Here is a 21,351-nt window from a genome sequence, read left to right on the forward strand (position 1 = left end):
TAGCGGCTGTACCAATGTGCAATCCCACCAACAATGTAGGAGGGGTCCTTTTTCTCTGCATCCTCTCCAACACTTGTTTTTTGTGTATTGATTTTTTATACACCCAGATTCTCACTCTTACCTCTATTTCTTCAAAATGCAAATATTGTGTCAAAAGATATTTTAGGAGCCTATTTAGCACATACTATTTATTAGACACTGTTCTTAACTTTAATACTATTGGCTTATGTTACCCTTATAATGGGTAGGTACTATTGTTATCCTTGTTTTACAGATGAGGCAACGAGATTAAGTAATTTCCCCAAATCACACCCTACGTGGAGGAACTGGGCTTTGAACTCAAGTAAATGCTCCTAAATACTGTTCCAAGCTGATTGTTGGGAAAAGTTGCCAGGCTTTTGGTAAATATTGTGAATTTTTATAAAGATCATACAATACGCAACTACATATGAGAGAAGATACCTCACCTCACACCACCTTACATTCACCAACACAGATATTGTTTTTAATGTCTGTCCCCAAATTTTAGATTTAAAATTTGCATTTATTCAATTTAATCCCCTTTTTTTTCTGAATTATATAGCTATTTTTGCTCTTTGAGAAAATAGTACTTTGGACGTAGTTGAAGTTCAACCATATTTGTTAGTTGATTGATTAATTGGTCAATTGAGAAAAGAGAATTAATTCAAGTCAGATCACTAAGTACTGTTTCAGACTACCTGAATCTAAGCTAGCAGGCTCAAAAGAACAGCATAGCCAGCTATTAAAAACAAGGCAAATATCTCATAGTGTGTACAGAAAAACTCACAGCATCCAAGGTTCCACTCAGTGGGGTGCATTTCTTAACTTAGACACAAGCTGATAGTTGCTCTTTCAAGAAGCTTACCATTCTTGAAGGATCAGACAGAAAGCAGTTGGAAGATAATACAAGATAGGATCCAGTCATGAGCTAAATGAAAAACAAATGTTATAGTAAGTCTGAGAGGGGAGAAAACTCAGAAAGGCTAGACCCTGAGCTGAACCCCGACAAATCCTGCAATGTCTGTCTTATTTTAATTATGCTGAATTGGTTGAGCGTATCCTTCTGAGCAATGGTGAGCCTACTCTCGGATGAAACCTAATTCAGAAAAAGTAGAAATGTTCATGAATAGTAATATTTTTCATCACCTTTTATTTTTAAACAGGAAATACGATATCTGAAACTGTACCTAGTCGTTTTCTTCTTATTTCACTATAATAAAAATGGTTCATTTGGGTTTATGTCAAAAATGTAGAAACCACATAAGTGGGCTGATTGTATGCTGTGCATTTTGAGTTTGAAAAAGATATATTACTGCTCATGTAAGTCAGCTGAAATGTGGCTTGTTCTAGTTGCACTTTTAAAAAATTTCTTTAAAATGAGAGATTACTTTTTGTTGCAGAAGCTATTAACAGTAACTTTTTAAAAATACAGAACTACTCATGTTTGTAGAACAATGGGCTTATTTCTAGATGTTTCTTGAGAGCAAATATTACAGCACTTTAAATACTTCTAAATTGTGTTTTGCAGTTGTTAAGAAAATATAATTACAGAATGATTAATTTTTTTAAAAAAAATTAAGATACAAACATTCATTTCTTCCATTAGGCACCAGAAGCATGATGCCTTATGCTTATATAATTTTCACACCCCCCACCCCCAACACACAAAAATGCAACAAAAATGTATTGGCTCTAAAATTTAAAAAGAATATTGCGAAATAAGAATTAATAAATGCTATTCTATCCACAGAACGCATAATTTTGTTAACTCTTCAATGATAATCAAATCTTAAGGCATTTATATATGTTATAATGTACAACTTCCCTTATTAATATACATTTGATATAAGACGTGCAAAGATCTTATATCCCTTGAGTTTAAGGAGGTACTTCTGTATGATCAAGCTGTTTTCAAGCACTGTTCATTACACATGGCTTTCATTTCTCCATTAAGTAACATTATAAAACATACCTAAGGTACACTTAAAAATCAATGGGTATTATAAGATTTCTATACCTGTCTACAGCCTCAATTAATAAAGGTCAATTGCTTCAAGCATTTGCTTCTACTGACTATATATATTGAGATGTTTGTAATATTATTTCCTCTATTTTAGTCACTTTATTCTTCACTGAATGTATACTGTTGTTTTTGCTCAGACCCTGGAACAAACTATCCACTGGTCCTCCTCAGTGGCCACCCAGTTTCTGATATTGTGTTACGACATCCCTAGCAAACAATATATTGTCTATAGTTTAAAATTCCAGCAAAAGAAAAGTGACCCATCTTAGGTCAGGTATCTTTCTCTGCTCTAATCAACTGTAGATATAGGGGCAGGGTTATAACTTCTGCAGACCAGTTGTGCATATAAGACAAAGAGAGGTCTTAACCTATGTCCTTAGAAAATAGAGCAGAGGTCAAGAATTAAGTGCTGATGCTTTATTTGGTAAGTGCAAAACCCGGGCAGAAAAAGTGAAGACAAGTAGGGCTACCACATATTCCAGTTTTCTGGAATCCTAGTTTGTACCTGTTGTCCTGGTGGTTTGTGAGAGAGTGGTGAGCAAATGCATGAGTGGTTCTTCTTGACGAGAGGCATGGTGATATTCTCAGCTCTACGAATTAAGCACCATCCTTTTCTTCAAAAAAGAACGTGTGAGGCGAGGTGACCGAAGGGTTCACAGGAATAAAAATCAAGATACCAGGGCTGTCATTTTGTTTTTATTCTTATCTTTTATTTGGCTTAAGAATTTCCATGGAATAACAGGTCTGGAAGACATTTAGTTTTGGGTTTACTAACAGATATAAGCTTTTTTTTTTTAAATCATCATCTTTTTGTTTTAAAGGGCATTACAAAAAATAACCAAAACATCATGTGCAAATTGTAGTCTTTAAATAAATGTATCTAATAAAAAATGAGTGAATCATTTAAAGAAATCTCTGTACTATCAATATATGATGGTACAGACAGCATCGGAGCAAAAATTGTGGGGGTGGTTCACAAAAGAAGTTCATTTATAGATCTAATGTTTAATTCCTTGTGCAATGTGCAAAATGTGATGTGGTTCAACTTGATCTTGAACAACTCCAATGACCAGCTTCTCCTGCTATCCCTTTTCCTGTTGCCTCAGCCAGGTTTTTCCTCTTCTTCTGTTTTTTAATTTTTCCCTGCATTAGTCCTGACTCGATTCTGTGAAGTCATACAAAATTATTTTATTGGTATTTTTTTTTTTTATGTCTGCCCTTCAAATATTTGTCAGTAATCAAAGCCTTCTTTTATTCAGGCTAACTATTCCTATGGCCCTTCCCCATTTTTACATTCTCTTCCCTGTCATTTTATGAATAAAGAGAGAGAATGTATACATCCTAGGAGCATATCTTTCTCATGCAATGCACTTGTGCAAACCTCCAAGAAAATAAAAGGTCTCAGCAATTATATGTGGCTCAAATTTTTAAATTCTTGCACAAAAAGTATCTCATTTGATCCCCTCTGTAACTCTGCAGTGTAGACAGGTAATATCCTCATTTATTAGATTAGAAAACTGGGGGACAAAAATATTAAGTGATTTCCTTTAACTGGAAGATAAATAATAACATTTCTGAGCATAAAAATGGAATCTCCATACACTAATAATTTTTTTCCTGCTAAACCTACTGTTTACATAGTCTCTAGTCTCATGAAGTTCACAGCCCAAGATGAAATGTAAAACAGACAGATGAGACAAAGGGAAGTCTAAGCCTGTGTCTCTAGAAAGTAGAAAGAACCAAAGAAAATGGAGAACAGGAAAGAAAAAGTAAAGTAGGAAATTAAAAGAGAAAACATATGGGATCTGGAGAAGGACAGATGGGCAAACCAGAGGGAAATGAAGGGCATAAAAGAGGTATGGTATTATATTTGAATATTTTAGAGTGGGTTGTTTTTTTCTTATTGGCTCTTGAACTTGAGCTCCTTGAGACCAAAGCCTTTTGTTTTAATGGTGCTAGGGAGGCCTCTCAGAAAATAAAGTAAAATAAAATAAATATATTTCCCCTAAGAAATAAAAGAAGTCTCAAGACCGGCCCCAGATTTGATGATTTGCTAGGAAGAATTACACGACTCAGTATATAGTTTTACTCATAGCTAAGATTTATTACAGTGAAAGGACATAAAGCGAAATCAACAACAGAAAAGGTGCAAAGGACAAAGTCCAAGCTCAAGCTTCCAAGACAATTATCCTGGTAGACTCACATAGGACGTGCTTAATTCCTGCATCAACAGGTCATTACACCACATGTGAAATATTATCTACACAGAAGCTCACTGGAGAGTCAATGACCAAAGTTTTTCCTGGGAGCTGAGCACATAGGCACCCAGTGCCTGGCATATACCAAAATTCCAGAATCCTAGAAAAACAACAGGTGTTCAGCATAAATAATACTGTTTGTACAGACAGTTTAGGCGCAGCGAGCCACTTTTATCAGTCTGGCGTGATTTTATATCAGCACAGGGAACTATTTACTGTTCAAGTTCCTACGTGATGGCCAAGGCCAATACTGCAAGCAGGACTTCCTAAGGACTACAGTCTCAGGTCTGCTTTGTTAACTTTTTTACACACACAGTTAGTATTTCATCAAGCCAAAAGCTTTATTGCAATCTCAAGGTGATTTGGCTCTAGGACAGAATTTCTTTTTGCCTCTTGGTAAAAGGAAGCCCAGAATATTCCAATATATAAACACCAGTCATAAGAAATATACTGGGATAGTAGATACAGGAAAATGAGTAAGACCAAATAGCAAATGACTAGTGCACCTGATGGATACACAAACTTATAGTTTCATTGATGATCCCTAAAGAACATTATTTCTTAATCACTTGAGAGTTAGTGCTGGCAACTGATGTATTTCTGCCTCTTCAACTTAACCCAAATCTTTCCTTCTTATTGAACAGTGTCTTACCGTTGGGCTTACGAAAGCCTTCTGTTCCCTGTGGAAGCTCAGTTGGTAGCAGCACCACAGATCATTGGGGACCATGATGATGTCTGTGATATGGGACATCTCTTGCAGAGTTCTTAATCTTGTTAGTAAACCTAGTTAAGTTTTCTTCATTTCTTTAGGAAAAAGGCCCTCTCCCTTGAATCCCAATAATTGCCCAGAAACTGGTGATTCAGATCCTCTGGCTATTGATAAGGGTCACCCACCCATTGTTAGCAGAAATGGCATTAGGCCAGACAGGGCCCTTAGAGTCTGAAAAGGGAGAGGATTTTAGGCCAAAGGTCTTCTTTTACTCTTTAAGAAATATATTAACCAAACCTGTTTCTCTTTACTCGCTTAATAGACAAATCAATAAGAGAAATTAATAGATATATGATTTAAATAACAAGTTTGTGTCTTCTTTTCCTTGTCTAGGGACTGAGGCAGCACTTCATCAGGAAACCCAAGACCCCACCCTGACTAAGGCAGAAAGGGAAAGAGCTCCATGAAACCCCAAGAGGCAGAGACCATGATCCTTCTCAACAGGAAGCAGATACAGAAAAGACCTCCTGTCCCTCAACATCCATACTACTAATAAAAGGGTTCATGGGTCTTAGAAAAGAGTTAGGCAGAAAAGTTAGTTAGGGGGTTTGGGGTCTACATGCAAAGATACTGAGGTCATCCTATCCTAGAAGGAGTCCGCCCTAGTCCGCCCACAATTAAGCAAATCAGAAGGCATTTTTAGACCAAAAGTAACTCATAGAAATAAACAAATAAACAGAGAATTAGGTACCAGTTTAAGCCAGTCACTTGCACCAGTGCAATGAAGACCCCAATGACTTTCAACTCACTTGAGCTTCATTATACCCTCATTATAATATGATGCATACGCCCAGAAGTTCATTAATATCATTATAACAGGCTGAATTCTGGGAACGAACATGCGCAGAAAGCAAATGATGAATCACTGAGTCCTGCCAATCTTAGTTGTCAATCAAGGAAGCCCACTCCTCTCAGAAAAGTCACCAACCACAGCAAATAGAGAAAAAGCCCCAAAGGCTTTGTTAATAGGCCCTTGAGCCACACTGCTCTTGCTCAGGCCTGCTTCCACGTCTGGAAGTGTACTTTCCCTTCTAATAAAGCTATTCTTTCCTGCTGTATTTCAGTGTCTTGCTCAATTCTTTGTTTGAGACATCGAGAACCTGGACGATGCACCAGGAGAGGATCCCACTCTCCGGTAACATTGTGCCAAGGAGAATCACAAAGTGAGTATTGGATCCTTGTATTGAAAGAGCAGGCTTTAAACATGTAAATAAAATATGTAAATAAAATAAAAGCAGTCGATTCAGCTTACTTGAGGAAAGTGGGTCAGGAGATCTGGTTTCCTTCAAAGTAAACTTAGTCACTAGTTATCTGTGTCTCCTCAGCCAATTAAACCTCCAAAGCTCAGTTTCTCATCTGTAAAATGAGAGAGTGAAGCTACGTGGCCTGCAAAGTCCCCCCTGACTCTAAATCTCTGATATACTGGGTTACACAATGCTATTATACACAATGCCACTGGCGTTATTAAAAAGTCACGGTGCTCTTGATTCAAATGCCTTTTATCTCTTTGCAATTCAGGAGTGGAACGGGCAGTGGGCAAGGAGCTGGGGTTGGGGAAGAGTGATATTGTTCCCAGAGAGTGAGGATCCTCTCCTGGAGCGTCGTTCAGGTTCTTGATGTCTCAAACAAAGAATTGAGCAAGACACCAAAATACAGCAGCAAAGAATAGCTTTATTAGAAGGGCAAGTCCACTTCCAGACGTGGAAGCAGGCCTGAGCAAGAGCAGTGTGGCTCAAGGGCCTATTAAAAAAGCCTTTGGGGCTTTTACCTCTATTTGCTGTGGTTGGTGACTTTTCTGAGAGGAGTGGGCTTCCTTGATTGACAACTAAGATTGGCAGGACTCAGTGATTCATCATTTGCTTCCTGCTGAAGTGCCACCTCGGTCCCTAGACAAGGAAAAGAAGACACAAACTTGTTATTTAAATCATATATCTATTAATTTCTCTTATTGATTTGTCTATTAAGCGAGTAAAGAGAAACAGGTTTGGTTAATATATTTCTTAAAGAGTAAAAGAAGACCTTTGGCCTAAAGTCACCTCCCCTTTCAGACTCTAAGGGCTCTGTCTGGCTTAATGCCATTTCTGCCAACAATGGGTGGGTGACCCTTATCAATAGCCAGAAGATCTGAGTCACCAGTTTCTGGGCAATTATCGGGATTTGAAAGAGAGAGCATTTTTCCTAAAGAAAGGAAGGAATAAAACTTAACTAGGTTTACTAAAAAGATTAAGAACTCTGCAAGAGATGTCCCTTATCATTTCCTGCTAAAAGATTAAGAATTTTACAAGTGATGTCTCATATCAATATCCAAAGAAAAAGTTGTAAGTAGTAAAAGAGGATCTGAATATAAAAGGATCTTCTAAATGTTATCCATACTCAGAACTTTTTATTTGGATCATACAGAGCTATTTCTTTGTGATCCAGCTGAACTTCCCCTTCTTGGTTTTTATTAACAAAGAAACCAGCACATTAATTTTTAAAACAGGAAATGGTAGGGCAAAGACTCCATAAACAGCTGAAATGTTAATCACACAGGCTCCCAAAGCAATTTTGCTCTGGACTCTTCTTGGTTATGCATAACAATAGGAATTTTCATCAGAACACTGGCCCTAGGACAGGCTGCTGGGCAAATGACACCTTTGGCAGGCTGAATCCCTGTGCTAGCTCTTCCAGGGGCAACTAGGGCAGAATATTCCAGAAAAACTATTAGCATAGATGGTGGTGCTGGTGAGGCTGAGTCAGTGGAGGAGGTAATTAGTCCACGGTGAGGAACTGCTAGGTACTCTGCATATATCGCCTCAATTGATTTCAACAACAGCCCACTAGGGGAGATAGGATTATCATACTCACTTCACAGATGATGAAAATGAGATTCAGAAAAGGCAGGTAACTTTCCTGAAGTCATACAGTCACAAGGTGTATTAGTTGTTATGTTCTTGCTCATAATAAATTACCATAATCTATAGCTTAGACAACACAATTGTATTATCTCAGAGTTTCTCTGGACCAGGAGGGCAAGTATGAGTTAACTAGATCCTCTGCTCAGGTCTCACAGAGCTGAAATCAGTATGTTGGTCCCAGGCTGTGATTCTTATCTGTGGTTTTCAGCCCTCTCCAAGCTCACTGGTTATTGGTAGGATTTTTTTTTAGCTACTAGAAGTCACCCACTTCCTTGTCATATGACTTTAGTAGGCAATTCACAACTAGGCTATTTGCTCCCAGGCCTGTCAGGCCCACTCAGGATAATCTCTTCTTTTGTTAACTCAAAGTCAACTGGTTAGTGACTCAGTTGCAGGAGTCCTATCCAATCACATTCACAGGTTCTACCCACGCTCAGGCAGCGGGCAGGGAGATTATACAGGGTGTGGGACACTGAGGTCATCTTAGAATTCTGCCTACCATACATAGTAAATGGCAGAGCTAAGGCATGACTTCAGGTCCTCTCACCTCGCAAGCCATGGTGCTGCCTGCACACCTGAGTCTGCCTGGGTTGAAGTGGGAGCTTAGACAGGTATTCCCAACAGTGGTGACTGGTTCAGAGAATTAGAAGAGATAGGGAAAGCCCTCATTGACCTGAGATTACTCAGAGGGAGGGCTGGTGATAAGTTCTAGTGCTTAAATTTCCCTGCCAAGAGTGACCTCTTAATGGGATCATCCCGAGATTCCTCAAAAATAAATGTCCCCAGTTGTAAAGATCCCAAATCATCAGGAGGAATCTGGTTGCCCTACATCAGCGGCTACCTTTCCTTACCTGTTGCACCCACTCAAGGCTTCCTTCCTTCTAGTCATCTTCTGTGCCACATTTATAGAGTACTTGCTATGTGCCAAGAACTCTGAGGATTACTGAGAAAACACAGATGAAAAGACAAGGTCCTGACCTCAAGACTTTTAGGTCTTAAGTTTTAGGAGAGGGATGAAAGTGAAAAAATATAAAATAAATGTGAATGGAGATATAGCGATATCCATATCTATCTATCTATCTATCTATCTATCTATCTATCTATCTATCTATCTATCTATCTATTTATCTATCATCTACTTATCTATCTGTTTATCTATTTATCTAACTAGATTAGAGAAAAAGGAGCTATATGCCTGGAAAGGTTCCAAAGAGTTCAATCTGATTCTTAAAAAGAAAAAGTTGTTGTGTAGATTAGATGAGGAGTGTGGGGTTGTGTGGGGTTGTGTGGCCTCTGCACAGGAAACGTCTACCTCAAAATGCTTCAGTGATTCCTCATTGACTTTTTAGATAAAATGCAGAGTCCTGAATACGACTTATAAGATCCTAAGTGATCTAGCTTCTCTTTCCTTTCCAGACAATGCTTCCCTTAGTGTGTGCTCTCTGGACCCCCCACTGGCCTTGCACATGTGTGGTCTCCCAGAACATGCTTTACTAGTGTCCTGCTACTACACTCAATTCCCCAACCTATCTTTACACGTGTGCATACACACGCAAACACATTCATAATTCTCTTGTATAACTATTATTTGTTCTTCCGGTCTTGAACTAGACATCACTTCCTCTAGAAATCCAGGAAATAGTAGATACAGACAACAGAATGGTGGTTACCAAGGGGACCGGGGGTCGGGGAGAGCAAAGTGGGAAAGGGGGTACAAATACATGGGAATGGAAGGAAGCTAGACTTCACGTGGTGATCATTCAGTAGAGTACACAGATGTCAAATTATAATGGCAGAACATCCTCTACTTCCAATATATCTATGGCTATCAGAGAGAAGAGACATGACAAATCTAAAATGTTCATCTTATAAGTGACACATTACTTCCATTTGTATTCCATTGGGTAAAGCAAGCTCACGTGGCCACTCCTGAGTTCAACAGAGCAGAGACGTGTAAACCTCATGCAAGAAGGGGTTCTCCAAGAAGGGAAAGTGAAATGTGACAAACAGTAACGTACAGTCCATCCTATCAGAGATCAGCAGGTAGACATTTGGATTTTCCCTTTTCATTTGTCAAAAATTAAACTTTACAACACTGCCCTGCAGTTGGAGAATAGAATACAAACTAAAGTTCTAGAGGAAAGAGAAAGAAAGAATCGGAATGCTCAAGTTGGAAAGGTCCCTATAGCACACATAGTCACAAGACCGTATTTTATGATTGAGAAAACTGGCTCAGAGAAGTTGATGGTCTCCCTCAAGCCAACCCTGCATCACATGAGCACTCAGACCAAATCCCGAACCACTGGTCTCAGGACTTAGGTTTGTTCTTCCATTGCCTACATGAGATACCCTAACTTCATGTCTATGAACCAAACCCAGTGCTTTGCACAGAATAGGGCTGGTTCCTGCCCTTGAACCTGATTTATGGTCCTGCTGAGAGAACCCCCCTCTCACTGCAATGAGTTACAATGGGGCTTTTCTCATTCTGTTGAGAGGCTGTAATTATGCTCAGTCCTTTGCTTGTTTTATAGCTTGGTACTGACACAGTGAGAACGTCTATAATAAAAATGTCTGTGGGGCTTTGTTTCCTTTTGTATAAATTCATTGTCTAGAATCTAGCAGCTTCATGTCTTGGTGATTTATCAGAATTAGTCCATTTAGGAAGGAGAGCTTTGCTCAATTGAAATCTGTTCTCTTTGTTTTATCCACATACTGGCATTGTTATGTAAATTAATCTAAGTTTCCATATCTATTTTAAAGGAAAAACACACCCAGGAAAAAAGCTGGCTCTTGTCCTCACTCAATTGTTTTCCTAAAGACTTTCTATTCTGATCTTCATGTTTCTTGATTGTATAATGAAGACTTTTTCTTCATCATCATTTTCTTCCCCACTGATATTCCCTGTACTTTGACTACATAATCTGATGGCTACCTTCACTTAATGAATTTGTCAAATCTTAGAGATGGCAGAAAATGTAACGAAACGCAGAACTATTTTTAAAGAATAAAGTGTGGTTTATTTAGATTTTTATCCTCAGTTTTCAATATAAGATTTTGTAATATATCATGGATTTTATGTGCTTCAAATCTGCTATTTAAAAATAAAAAGCACATATTCCAATGTTCTCAAATCCTTAAGAAAAAGATATATGTATATTAATGCATAATATTAGCATTGTGTTCACTCTCTGAGTTTTGAGTCCATTAATTTACTACCTCTTTTTTTCTATTTTTGATACATTTAGGGTTGCACATTTTTCTTCTAATATATTCATGATATTGATGTACAAGTTTTAGTGCTAAGAAATAAAAGAAATTTAAAGATAGAGAGATTGGGCTATTATAAGAAATGAAACAAATATGCACTCTCTACAGAGAGGTTAAAATTTAGATTTTTAAAAAATTGCTGTTGACACTTTCAGGATTTGAAGTTTAAAGGTAGTTTTGGGGCTCCCATCCCAAATTGGATTTTTTTTTTTTATTCACTTAATGTAATTTACATAACTTCCGATTTTACATGTTTGACTGCTTTTACCCCCTCTACCTCCCCACCCCGATTTGGATTTTGAATATCATCTCCTTACTTTCTGACTCTGGCAAAAGGGTGCATAGGAGCAGTTTTTGTGGTGTTTCTTTAAATAGCATCGCGGACTAGGAATTTGATAAGCGAATTCACCTTCTAGTGGCTTGCTATTCTGCAATTTACGTGCACACACACACACACACACACACACACACACACACACACACAAAACACAGGTGTACTATTGACCTGAGGGTTCTCCAAAATAAATAAATGACATGACGTCATGTCTGACAAGAGAAATTCTTCACAGAAAGCCAGCTTGCCATACAGAATCCAGACAAGAAGAACACATTTAAACAAACAGGCTGACTGTGTCTTAAAGAGCTGCTCTCTACAACGCCAGGGTTTGGAAAAGCTGAAAAGTTGGGTGATTTGAATAGGACTATTCCTAGAAGACATCACCAGTTAGAAGACAGAGGACTGGGCTGGAAGTCGTAATTATGGCCCAGAGGTCTAGCAACCTAAACTGCTCATGACTTAACTTCCGCAGCTCAGGCTAGTATGATTTCTGCATCAGCCACAGTAGCTATACTATTACCCTTTCTCTCTGATAAAAATAACTTATGACAGTAAATCTAATTCTAAACACCACAATGCTAAAACACACTATCTTTTATATTTTAATTATTTTCTGAATATAAAAGTAACACATGTTCACTGCAGAAATATTGAAAAACAAGAAGAGTATGAAGAAGAAAAATTGCACATAATCCTATTGCTTAGAGATAAGATTTCTAACGTATATGGTATATTTCCTTCCAGTCTTTTTTCTAGGATGTCTCCATCTGTATCCTGCATCTACTCACCCACACCCATGCACTTATCACTAGAAAACCCCCTCTATAACACACACACACACACACACACACACAGAGAGGGGGTGGGGGAGAGAGAGAAGAGAGAGAGAGAGGTATCTTCCATTGATTACTAGAAAAGTACTTAACCTTATCTGTAAAATGCAAATAAAAATAATGTCTGCTTCACAGGAGTAGTAGAAGGATTAAATGAGTGAGTTAGTACATGTAATGTCTTTAGAACCTTGTCTGGCATATAACATACTTAATAAACATTGTCTACTATTATCTTAATGTATATCCAGTTTTGTTTCCTTTTTTAACTTTAAAAAAACATATTCAAACTCTATATCTTTACCTTTATAACCTTAGTCTAAGCTAGCATCATCTCTCTGCTGAATTATTGCAATGATCGTCTGTTTCTTCTAGTCTTTATGTAGCAAATACGATCATTTTTTACAAGTATATATCAGACCACATAGCTCTCCTGCATAAAATGCTCTAATGATTTCCAATTACACATAGAACAAAATATAAATTTCTTACTATATTTATCATTTATGGCTTGGATTCCAATTCATGTCATGGAACCCTGGTTAGAGTGGCCAGACCAAACAGAAATCTGAAGGCAGGTGTTTCAGAATGAGTGTAGCAGCTACGTGAAGCCCTCCGGATCCCAGGTACTTTTTATCTTCATGCTCCCAAATCCTTAGTCTAAAGATCTCAGACTCATGGTTGCAAGGCCCTGTTCCATCTCCTGGATCTTGCCCGTGTTCCATAGAGAAAGAGAAGAGATAGGTAAAACGGCAAAAGTCAAAAGTCGAAGAAGGTAAGCTGTAGAGTCTGTCTCCATTGCAAGTGTCTTCAAGAAGCCTCTTTCCACATACTGCTCACTGGTCTGCATGTTGCTGGCTCCTTCTCCTCATCAGGTCTTACTGGAAATGTAACCTCTTCAGAAAGCCTTCCTTGATTCCCTATGCAAGGTCACCTTCGTCACCCCTGGTTTGCTTTATAGCACTTATCAATTTGTTTGCTTGTTTACTATCTCCTTGCCTGGGACATAAGATGCAAGAGAGCTCGACCTTCACCTCGCCCATCTTCTCAGTGCTCTGAATAAGACCTGGAGCATCAGAAGTGTTAGACTTGGTAAATGAACATTGAATAAATTAGGATAATTTTGTTTTCATTAACTGTTATTCAAGAAGATTTAATGGCTGCATAATATTCCATTGAATAAATATAACACAATTAACCACTTCCTCTGGTTTGATACTATAGTAAATTGAATTATGATCCCCCAAACATGTCTACAGCCTAACCCTGGAAACCTGTGAATGTGACCTTATATGGCAAAAGGGACTTTGTAGATGTCAGTTAGGATGTTTGTTTTAAGAAATGAAGATGAAAAAAATGAGGATATTATCTTAGATGATCATCATGGACCTGATGAAATCACAACAGTCCTTGAACAGGGATGCAGGGTGAGTCCAAGTTAGAGGAGAAGGCAACGTGATGACAGACGCGGAGGTTGAAGCTACGTGCTTTGAAGATGGGGGTGGGGGGGCCAGAAGCCAAGGAATGTGGTCAGCCCACAGAGCTGAAACAGACCAGGGAGCAATGATCCCCTCGGGGACGCCAGAATGAATCAGCCCTGTCCCCTTAACTTTAACCCAGAAGAAAACTAATTTCTGACTTCCGAGCTTCAGAACTGTAAGAGAATATATTTGTGTTATTTGAAGTCACTAAATTTAAGTAATTTATTACAGCAGCAACAGGAAACTAATACAGATATTTAGGACTTCTTTCCCAAGTGTTTACTATTATAATAATGCTGCGAAGAACTTCCTTTGACAGATCATTTTGTCTGCCAGTCCAGTGATTTCATTACAGTGGATTCCTAGAAGCAGAATTACTGTAAGCTTGCAGCACCTTATACCAGAAGGTGGCTGGGCAAATGCCTGAGGACCCTCACTATTTAGAAAGTCTGCTATTTTGAACCACAGTCACAGGGTCTGCAGAGAACTAGCCCACTGAGCGACAATCACACAAACACAGGGATATTGCTTTCAAGGGGAAATAAAGCATATAAAAAATAAGCGAAATATAAAGCACTCTCCCTCCCTCCCCCACCGCCCCCATTCTTTCCCATTAACACCAGCTATACCTAGGAGGGCTGAGCAGGAAAGAGTAAAAATATAAGACCAGAAAAAACTCCGATTCAGCTCCAAAGATCTAGATACACCTTTGATACCTGCCAGATGGACCTGTGAAGTGCAAAACAGGATCAGATCCCTAAAAGAAGGCTGACATATAAGTCCTGACCTGTGAATTAATCAGAAAGCCTCTGTGCGTGTAAACATAGGGTGTGGTCCATGTAGGCTGCTTGGCCAGGGTGGTCTCCATGACAAGAGAGAGAAATAATTTACTTGGGGAGTAAGCGACAAGTGCGGAGCCCCTCAGGCAGAGTATGTCAGTGACCATCCCTTAGCACAGATGAGAAGCATGCTGTAAATAATTCAGTACGAAAACTTGTGAATGATAAATTTATGTGTTTTCCAAGGTTTTCTCATTTTCCACACTAGGACTTTGCAGCTCATTGTGCTTTGAGTACCAGCAACACTGCCACCCCAGGGGAGTTTGCTCAAGCAGACCTCAAGCAGCACGCAGGCGACAGGGTCAGAATCCACACGTCGACACTATCACCATGAGATTCTCATGCACATTAAAGTTTGGAAACCTAAGCCCTAGGGTCTAAGCTGCATAAAAACAGAGTTTTATGAGCTTTGTTCAGTGCCGTATTTCTGGTGCTGCTAATAGTACCTGGCACTACTCAGCGGTCTCAATGCATATTTGTTTTATGAATGATTAAATGAGTGAATGCACTGAGGCTTGCACGCTCAAGTCAAACTCGAAAAGGTGAAAGTTCCTTTTGCATTACGCTCTGTATTTTACACATACACATATGCATTTAAATCAGAAAACATTTTTTGAATCCATTTTGAATCCATACCTCAGGTGCATTAACACAACCTCAGTAAGTGGCTGCAAAGACGGAGCCCTTTCCTGGCCACTGTGAAAGCTGAAATCCAGGGAAGAGGTTAAGATAAGAGAACTGGGAGGAGCTTGGAGGTTACTCCCACGACTGAGAAGGGGAGGTAGGGCTGTGGTTCAATCTGATGTCAGAAAGTCACACCCTCCTTGGGAATAAATGGACGAAGACTTAGAGAGGAATGATGCCCAGGATCCTGTGCCTAGACTGGCCCTAGGGAGGCTCACAGACCTCAGAAAAGATTCCTGCTCCAACCTCGGCATAAGTGCAACATTGCTGACTTCTTTCTAAAGACCATTTATACCAGATAAGGGTCATATCACCATGACCCTGCTGGCCTGAAGCATGCTATGAGCCTCCCAGATGGCTGCCTGACCCCTAACAAGGGACCTCTATAATGACAGGTTAAATTTTCCTCCAGCCTTGTGATATAAAGACTGCGAGTCAGATTTTATTTCATTTAAAGAAATGAAGAAGTGTGACATTCTCTCTTTATCATTTCCTTTTCGTTCTTTATTACAAAAATTTCAAATATGCACAAAGGGTGAAAAGGAAAAGTATAATGAGCCCTCATCGCCCACCATCCAGTCTCAAGAATTATCAATATATTGCCAAACTTGTTTTATCTATACTCTCACTCTCCATTCACCCTTGGTTATTTTTATTTAACAGCTTTATTGAAGTATAAAATTCATAGAATCTCCCCCACTGCAAGAGTCATTGGCTTTTTGTAAATTTTTACAGATGTGTAAATAATCACCACAATCCAGTTTTAAAACATTTTCATTACTCCAAGTCCCACAACTCCCCTGCCTATATACGGTCGATTCTTGCTCTTAGTTCCAAACCCAACAACCACTGATCTGCTTTATGTCCCTATAGATTAGCCTCTTCTGGATATTTCATATATAGAAGATTACTCAATATGTAATCTTTTGTTTCTGAATTCCTTCACTTAGCATAATGTTCCTGAGGTTCATCCATGAGAAATTCAATTCGTTTTATTGCTGAGGAGTATTCTAATATATGGATATACTACATTTTGTTTATGCATTCACAAGTTGATGGGCATTTGGATCTAGTTTGGGGTTTTTGTGTTATAATAATGCTATGAATAATCATTTAAAAGTCTTTTGTGTACATATTTTCATTTTGGGGGGAGTAGATACATAGGTGTGGAATTGCTGGGTCATGTGGTAGCTTTTTAAGAAACTAAAAACCTGTTTTCCGAATAGTTGCACTATTTTACATCCCTATCAGCAATATGTGAGCATTCCAGTTTCTCCATATCCTCCTCAACACCTGCTTTTGTCTCTTTTTTATTATAACGATCTAGTGCATAAGAAGTGGTATCTTATTGTGGTTTTAAATGCATATCCCTAATAACTGATGATGTTGGGCACCTTGTCATGTACTTATTAGTCCTCAATATATCTTCTCTAGTGAAAAATCTGTTCAGGTATTGTGCTTATGTATTAATTGGGTTGTTTGTCTTATTTTCGAGATGCAAGAGGATATCTTCTTTTTAAAAATATGTTCTGGACATAAGTCCTTTATAATATATATGATTTATAAAACTTTTCTCAAGCTAGTCTGTAGTTTGTCCTTTCATTTGATTGACGATGTTTTTTGAGCCCTTCTGACCCTGGATGGTTACAATATCTGCTTACTCAGGATGTACAAGGACCTTCTTTAGTCACATTTAGTTCATTTATCTATAACATAATATAACATAATAACTGGAAAGCCAATTTCAACTAAAGCTTCTCAACCTTTACAAAGTATAAAGATCTGAATCTGGAGAAACCGATGATTCTGGCCCAGCTTCTGGCTAACGGGACGGCCCAGGAGAAAAGCAGTATAGGGCCTTCTCATGAGGGCAGAATAGAGGTCCCAGCAAGGACTTCTGCTGGGATTTTGATAGTAATTGAGGAGAACTAACATCTTTTGATTCAGAATATGGCATGTCTCTTCATTTATTTAGTTCTTTAATTTCTGTCACCAATGTTTTGTAATTTTCTGTGACTAGTCTTACACTTCTTTTGTTAAATTTATTCCTAAATATACTTTTTTTCTTTTTGGTAGTATTATGAATAGAATTGTTTTCTAATTTCATTTTCAGATTGCTCATTGTCAGCGTATAAAATTAAAATTGAGTTTTGTATATTGACCTTGTATCCTGTAACCTTGCTGAATTATTTATTATTTCCAGAAGGTTTCTTTTCCTGGTGTATTCCTTACAGTTTCTACATACAACTGTGACATAGCTTGTACTATTGAGTTTGTGGAATAGGATTCATAGCAACCTAATTTTAAAATTAAACAAATTAGAATGCACCCAAGATTATTCCTATTATACTGTGGCATATGCCTACCTAGAAGAGAGGTGTCACTGGGCTATGCTGGGAATCATATGTCATCTGTGGCCTGTCTTAGCCCTTCTACAGCCATATGAGACAGCTTCTTAGTAGATAGTTTTGTCAAAATGTGCTTCTACTGATAGGAATAGTGTTAGAGAGAAAAATCATTGAGAATAGCTGCCTTTGGAGTATTGCTTGGCTTAAGCCATGTCCCTAAGAAGAGTCTCCCTAGGGAGAAAGCAGGGGCATGGTGGCAAAAAAACAAACCAGAGAGCAATCACTTTGATGCACCCACGTGAAAAGTGTAAAAGTGTAAGAAGTGGCGTCCTCCCTACTTCACAGAGAGTGTAAATAATGGCATAAAATCAGCATGTTGAGTCCTGAACAGAGTTTACAATTCCAAGATCTAGATAAAGGCAATAAAAAAAAAAAAAGAGGGAAGTGATTGCTAAATTGTTGTTATAAAAGTCACAAAATCCTTAGATTGTAATATAATTGAATCCCAACCTATCATTGAGTTAGTGTGTGCAAAGTCCTTAGCTGAGAGTTTGGTTAATAGCAAATGTTCAATAAATAGTAGTTGTTTATATTATAACTATTACTTTTACAACTTAAATTAGAGGTATTTTGCAACTCTCTACACCAGTATTTAGAATACAAGGGTACTTCTCGGCTCATTTTGATGGTCATTTCAGAGACCAGATCATGGGACTCCAGAAGTAAATAAGGCAGCTCAGGATAGAGGTTGGCATAAGAGGAGAAGGTGCTAAGGAAGATGACAAAGTACTTTTACAAAGTGCTTTACCTCTGTCTATTGCAGCATTATTCACAATAGCCAAGACATGGTAACAAGGTAAGTGTCCTCAACAGGCGAGTGGATAAAGAAGATGTGGTATGTGTGTATATATACACACACATACACACACGGTGGAATATTATTCAACAATGAGAAAGAAGGAAATCTTGTCATTTGAGGTAACATGGATGGACCTTGAGGGCATTATGCTAAGTGAAATAAGTCAGACAGAGAAAGACAGACACTATATAATAAATATAACTTTGTAGGTAAAATTTGAAAAAGCTGAACTTGTAGAAACAGAGTAGAGTGGGGGTACCAAGGGCTGGGGATAGGGAAAATGGGATACAAACATCTAGTTAAAGGACAAATAAATTCTTAGGATCTAATGTACAACATGGTGACTATTGTTAATACTGTATTTTGTGCTTAAAAGTTGCTAAGAGAGTAAATCTTAAATGTTCTCACCATACACGAAAAAATGGTAATTATCTGATGTGATGGAGGTGTTAGCTAATGCTATGATGGAAATCATTTTGCAAAATATAATTGTAACAAATTGACACATTGTACACCTTAAACCTGTACCATGTTACATGTCAATTACATCTCAATAAAGCTGTGGGAAAAAGACTACAAAGTGCTTGTGAAGAGACTAATGAATAAACCTAAAGAGTGTACACTTGTACTTGTGTGTTTATATTCAGAAAATTTAAGCTTACCCATAATCATATTTAATTATATCTCTTATTTCTAAACTGCCTGATTAAAATATAAGCTCCCTTCACGCTATATTTGAAAACTTGTCACTGGAAGTGCCTGCCAAAAAGGAAGCCATCGTGTGGCCAGAGACTGCAGCCTGAAGGGGCAGATTCAGAACCAAACGGGTCCCTCCCCTCTCTTCTGCTCCCCTCCTCTTTTTTCTAGTCCTCACCCCTGCTCAAGTTAAGGGGAGAGTCATCTGATTCTGGAGATTACAGTATCACTGATTTGTGAGGGGGCTCTTTTAGCTACATTTAGTTCATGTGGCTATAATATATCACTCAGAAACCAAGTTCGACCTGGTTGGAAGGAATCTACAGAGCACAGGATTCTACATCTGGAGAAACCAGCTTTACCTCGCTCGGCTCCTGTGTTCCAAGAGTACCCAAGGCAAAGCTTGTCTGGTACAGTGGCCCAGGGCAGGGCTTCCTTGGAACAAGGCATTGCCTGCCCATCTCTGCTTCTCTACAGACAGACAATCCTACAACTGAGAGAGAGAGAGAGAGGCCCTTGCTGCTGAAGGAAGCAGGGAGTGGGCACATCAATTACATCTCTGTGTGACGCCTGGCATCCTCAGGAAACACTGCACTGCATGGAATAAACATTCTAGACTCAACTGTGCCACTTGGGAAGTGAAGTCATCCCACTTCTCCGAGCCTCTGTTTCTGCTTCTGTATATTGGAAATGTAGTAATTCCTACCTGCAGGGTGGCATCGAGAATAAAAAAGAACATGCCCTGGAATAATTTTCGTGAGATCCAAAGCACTACACAAATAGAAACCAAAAAATGAGAAGCTGCCTCTGTGTTGCTATGTCTAAACTTGGCCCAGATATTAATATTTAATTGGCTAAAAGCAGGGCCAATTTCCTCACTGACATTCTTCTAACAAAGGTAATTTAAGTAGTAAGAATATACATATGATTTTCACATAATTCTGTAATAGTATTTTCATTTGGATAAAAGGAATATGGTCATAAACGGCTTTGGTTTTGGTTTTTCTTTTCCGGATGGGTCCCTGCACAAAAATACATTGTTTATCTTGGTTCTAATTGGTTCCCTTGTTTCAGTCAGACACTCTCTTAGATCACTCCTGCTAGCTTGCTCTGGCTCAGAGACAAATCTGAGCTGACTCTTCTTTCCCCTTAAAGACCCATATCCATCAGTCGAGCCTTACGGATTTTGCCTCCTTAATATCTCTCAGATCCATCCATTTCTTTCCATCCCACCTGACATGCCTCCATTTTAAGTCACCATCATTTCTCTCTGGAAACCAAGGAACTAGCCACTTCCAAGGTCACTTATAGGGGTCCCCTGTGCTGCTCTTTTATCCGATTCCTTTCTCAGCCCTGCAGCCAGAATGATCTTCCTGAGGTGCATATTCAATCATGTGACTCCCTGCTGGAAACCGTGACTGTCAGGATAATCAGGATGAAAGCCCTGGACCCGGCATCATCCCTCCTCTTTCGGGTCCAAGTTCAGGCCCTCAGTCCTCTCCAGCCATTCCTAACTCCATAAGGTTCCCCCACACCATGTCCTCACCCGCTGCACCTGTTGTCCCCTTTACCAGGAAGCCTCTTCCTCTTTAACGATTTCTTTCCACACCCGGTGTCTTCGCATGCCTAATTCCTTACCTTATCATTGTCATTACCTTCTTTGGGAATCCTTCTCAGGACCCCTAAGACTGGGCTAAGTGCTCTTGTTCTGTATTTTTACAGCATGGACAACAGTTTTACACTTACCTATTTGCTGCTATGGCTCATCGACCAGACCACCAACTAACTCCCTTGTTCCCGCTGTAACCTAATAGTGGTGGTGGTTATATTCTCATATAGATTTCTCCACATCTTTTAACTCTTGGGGATATTGAATGCTGATGGCTCACAGCCCTGTCCCTTGCTAGGCATTTCCCTAGGCTACAAAAAAACTGCTTTGTCCATGTTGTTAACACCCTTCTCAGAGACTCCAGGCCACCAATGACTGGGTGACATGGGCATACAAAGGCCTGGCTTCCTTGCTTCTTTGGAATACCTCTAAA

At 38.9% G+C, this 21,351-nt stretch overlaps 1 long non-coding RNA gene across 1 annotated transcript in view; it reads right to left on the minus strand.

Annotated features, from left to right (window-relative positions):
* Positions 1–2,629: 2,629 nt before the first annotated feature.
* LOC120595553 (uncharacterized) overlaps positions 2,630–21,351 on the minus strand; it is a 28,316-nt gene continuing 9,594 nt past the window's right edge. The window contains exon 3 of the long non-coding RNA XR_005650902.1: positions 2,630–3,209. This is a non-coding gene — a long non-coding RNA (uncharacterized LOC120595553). The remainder of the gene's footprint in view (positions 3,210–21,351) is intronic.

The sequence above is a fragment of the Pteropus medius genome, unplaced genomic scaffold (genome assembly GCF_902729225.1).
Source record: "Pteropus medius unplaced genomic scaffold, Ma_sr-lr_union100, whole genome shotgun sequence".
NCBI lineage: Eukaryota > Metazoa > Chordata > Mammalia > Chiroptera > Pteropodidae > Pteropus > Pteropus medius.